This window comes from Gossypium arboreum, chromosome 3, assembly GCF_025698485.1.
Source record: "Gossypium arboreum isolate Shixiya-1 chromosome 3, ASM2569848v2, whole genome shotgun sequence".
Classification (NCBI taxonomy): domain Eukaryota; kingdom Viridiplantae; phylum Streptophyta; class Magnoliopsida; order Malvales; family Malvaceae; genus Gossypium; species Gossypium arboreum.
The window spans coordinates 96,164,644-96,169,249 of record NC_069072.1 but is presented as its reverse complement, the minus strand read 5'-3'; the positions used below and the strand labels follow the sequence as shown (position 1 = coordinate 96,169,249).

The window sequence follows — 4,606 nt, the reverse complement described above, 5'->3', positions numbered from 1 at the left end:
ATCGTCCGATTCGTAGCCAGAATAACAAGTACAGTCTAGGTGGATTTTCCTTAGGTATTGTGTTCATTCAATCGATTTTTCCAAAAGCAATTCCCCAATTCCATTCTCTGTGCATTCTTAGTTTAGATAATTAGTTAGTTAAAACAAAAACCTCTTTATTCTTAGGCTAGATAATAAAAAGACAATCATTACTAGTACTTTTAGTTCCTTTGGGTTCGACAATCCGATCTTGCTAAAACTATATTACTATTCGATAGGTACACTTGACTACATCGTGATAATAGTTAGATCAAGAACAAGTAATTATATATATTTAAAACCTATCACGAAATCACGCGATCAAGTTTTTGGCGCCGTTGCCAGGGAACTGAAATATTAGGAGCACTCAATTTTTATTACTTTAGCCATTTATTTTTTGTGCACTTTAATTTATTATTATTATTTATTAATTTAATTTTTCCTTCTCTTGGTAGGTTTTTATAGTTTATGACTAGAAGAAATCCGTCAGGACCATTACTTTTTGACGAAGAAATCGATCGTACAGTTCGTAGAAATCAAAGAGAAATAAGGCAAAACTTAAGATACACAGAGAACGAGCAAGAATACAATACTCAACCCCCAACCAAAGAGATGGCTGAAAACCAAGGCAATCAGCTACCTCCTGCAATTGCGGTTAATCAAAATCCTGCTCCACGTACTATGTATGATTATGCTAAACCTTCTCTAACAGGAACTGAATTGAGAATAGTTAGACATGCTATAGCTACAAATACTTTTGAATTATAACCTAACACTATTCAAATGATACAGCAATTTGTTCAATTTGATGGTTTGCAGGATGAGGATCCCAATGCTCATTTAGCCAACTTCTTAGAACCATGCGATACATTTAAAATCAATGGTGTCTCTGATGATGCCATTCATCTTCGGTTATTCCCTTTTTCATTGAGGAACAAAGATAAATAGTGTTTGAACTCGTTACCACGAGGGTCAATTACTAGTTGGGAACAAATGACCGAAAATTTTTTACTAAAATATTTTCTGCCAGCTAAAACGGCTAAATTACGTAATAATATCTCTTCTTTTGTGCAGATGGATTTAGAAACACTCTACGATGCATGGGAGAGATACAATGACCTTTTGAGAAGGTGCCCTCACCATGGGTTACCGCTTTGGCTATAGGTTCAAACGTTCCATAATGGCCTGAATCCTTCAACTCGACAAATGGTTGACACAGCTGCTGGCGGAACCATCAATAATAAAACACCTGAAGATGCCTATGAGTTTATAGAGGAGATGTCACTAAAAAACTATCAGTGGCAAGTCATGAGGACAAAGCTAATGAAAAAAGCCAGTGTTTATAACGTCGATTCGGTCACCATGCTTTCTATTCAGGTAGAACTCTTAAATAAAAAGATTGATGGGTTTCTTAGTTCGTCACAGGTTCACCCAGTAATGCAGTGCTAAGCAAGTGGAGGTGAAACAAGCCATTCGGAATACCAACCTTATGGCCACAACATGGATAATGAGCAATTAAACTACATGGGTAATAATCATCGACCTTAAAACAATCCATATAGTAACACTTACAATGCAGGTTGGAGGAATCACCCCAATTTCTTGTGGAGCGGTCAAGGAAATCAAAGACCACAACCACCTCCAGGCTACCAACAACCACCCTACCAACAGGAAAAGAAGCCAAACCTTGAAGAGATGCTCTCAAAGTTTATTTCGGTGTCAGAAACTCATTTCTAGAACACCAAGATAGCACTTAAAAATCAATAAGCGTCGATCCAAGGGCTCGAAACTTAGATAAGCCAGCTTTCCAAACTAGTTTCCGAATGACCACAAGGTAGCTTTCCAAGTAATACTGAACCCAACCCAAGGGAACAACTCAACGCAATTAATATTCAAGATGAAGAAGGAGTTGTTGAGCCTGAACCAGAACCGAGGCAAGAAACTGTGGTAAGCAAAGGTCAAGGTGAGGTAGATAACAATAAAAACAAAATGGTGAATGTCTAATATAAACCTCGTGTGTCATACCCTAACGCAACAAGGAAAGGCCGCTCAGATGAACAATTTGGTAAATTCCTTAAACTCTTAAAAAATTACATATTAACTTACCGTTTATTGAAGCTCTATCGCAGATACCAAACGCAATGAAATTTTTAAAGGAACTTTTAGAAAATAAGCGGAAGTTAGACGAGGCGTCGCATGTGGAGCTACACACAGTTTGCTCAGCTATTCTCCAAAATAGACTACTGAAAAACTAAAAGATCCAGGGAGTTTTACAATTCCTTGCTTAATTGGTAGTTTAGACGTTAATAATGCATTAGCTGATTTAGGGGCTAGTATTAACGTCATGCCTTACAAAATATTTAAGCAATTAGGTCTCGGGAAACCCAAACAAACTAGGATGAGCATTCAATTAGCAGATAAAATTATAAGGTTCCCTAGGGGTTTTATTGAAGATGTACTAGTTAAAATAGATAAATTTATATTTCTCGTTGACTTTATTTTTCTAGATATAGAAGAGGATAGCAACACTCCTTTAATTTTGGGAAGGCCCTTTTTAGCAATTGCTAAAATGATTATTGATGTTGGCACAGGTGAACACACACTCCGTGTGGGAGACAAAACAATCACCCTTCAAGCTCGTAATTCTGGCAACACATCAGGAATTGAAGGTGATCGTTTAACCCATTCTCCTAGAACTGACAATATGGTACAACCTACTTTACAGGAAATGAGTTTGAAGGAAGTACACGAGTCATTCTCAAGCAATAGTAGAGGACCTATTCATGAATATCGAAGATTAAAAATCGAGGAACTCGATGAATGGCAGACACATAAACTAAGAACACCCAACAAATTGAATCTACGACAGAACAAGCTCAATACCTTTCCAAATCAACTTAAGATTGGAGATAGAGTCTTATTAGATGCCCCAAATCCCCATATTGTCGCTACCACATCGAATGAAGAAATCCCTCTTACGGTACTTAGTATCTTTCCATTCGGTACGGTCGAGGTAAGGCACCCCAAGTTTGGCACTTTTAAGGTAAACAACACCCGTTTAAAACCTTATTTTGATGAGATTGATGATAGGAATGAGGAGTATAAACTCCTCAAACCACCATGATTATTCAATGGAGAGGTAAGTCAAGCTTAGACTATAAATAAGCGCTTCTAGGGAGGCAACCCGAGCACTAACTGTATTAACTTCTTTAAAAATTTAGTCTTCAACATCTAACTTACTAATGAAGCTCTCGAATACAGGTTTTCCACAGAGACAGGGCCAAGCACACGAGCGTGCTTATGGCCATGTGAATACAGGGTAAGGATTTCCCTAAACACGGGCTACGATAGAATTCCACAGTCGTGCAACATGGCTGTGGTCGAGCTTTCCAAAACAACACGGGCGTGCGACACGCCCGTGTGGAAGACCCATGGTTGAAACTGAGAAACTAGCACGGGCATGTGACATGCCTGTGTCTAACATCCGTGGTCGAACCTGTTAGATTGACACAGGCATGGGGATTTCCTACATGGGCATGTGAGAAGCGAACAATGCCAGACATGACCGTGTGCACCCACACGCCCAAGGAACATGGTTGTGTACTAAATGTCAGACGCGCCCAAATTTGAAATTCGCGAATCACACGGGCTGAAATTGGGGAAGACGGGTGTGTGCCTTGGCCGTGTGGCCAAAATCTATAAATACCCTGCACTACTCACTTTCTTCCCCATTCAAAAACCCTAACCCTAGCCGCTACAACTCTACATGGCCTTCCTGCCATGCCTGTGAACCGCTTTCCACTTTATTTTTAATGCTCAATCTCTTTCTCTTAGCGTTTGTTTACTCTTTTCACTTCTATTTTACTTATCTCTAATGCTTATTATCAACATAATCTTCATATCTTTTGAACTATTTTTCATTTTTCTATCATTTAATTTACATTCTTAGGTTAGTTATCATACATTTCGTGTTAAATCAAGTTATTAGGAACACCTCATAACCATGACATTACTATGCTTATTCTCATGCTATTACCATGCTAATGTCTATCATTTAATTTACATTCCTAGGTTAGTTATCATACATTCAATGTTAAATTAAGATTAGGAAAACCTCATACCCATTACATTTCTATTCTCATTCTTATTGTTATTGTGGTTGAGTTTGCTTCATATTAATAGTCTTGGCTGAAATAGTTAGTTCAAATTCATGCCTTTTACTTCTTCGAATTCGTTTACCTATTTTTATTATTCTTTATATTACAGGCTTTTAATTTCGTCTTCACAAGGAAAGAAAACTGTCGTACCTGCCTCAAAGAAGAGGAAGGGAGCATCATCTTTCGAGGGTCCAACCACGAAAATTCGTCACCCTCTCCTGCAGTTCCCCTGAGGGCCCCAAGAAGAGCTTTTCCAAATACTTCGGGCCCAACCCTTAGTTACGAGCCGCTGCATCGACTGGGCTGTCGTAGAACAAGTTCAGATGGCTGATATGATTTAGGCCCTCCTAACCACTGACCCTTGGGAGCTGTTCTTTGGGATCGTCGAACCAACATACCTCGAGCTCACGATAGAACTATGCTCAACGTTA

General features: G+C 38.7%; 1 non-coding gene across 1 annotated transcript; it reads right to left on the bottom strand.

Annotated features, from left to right (window-relative positions):
- Window positions 1-1,059: 1,059 nt before the first annotated feature.
- Window positions 1,060-1,166, bottom strand: LOC128291337 (small nucleolar RNA R71). Its single transcript, XR_008281113.1, has one exon. It is a non-coding gene; the product is annotated as a small nucleolar RNA R71 (small nucleolar RNA).
- Between the last annotated feature and the right edge of the window lie 3,440 nt (window positions 1,167-4,606).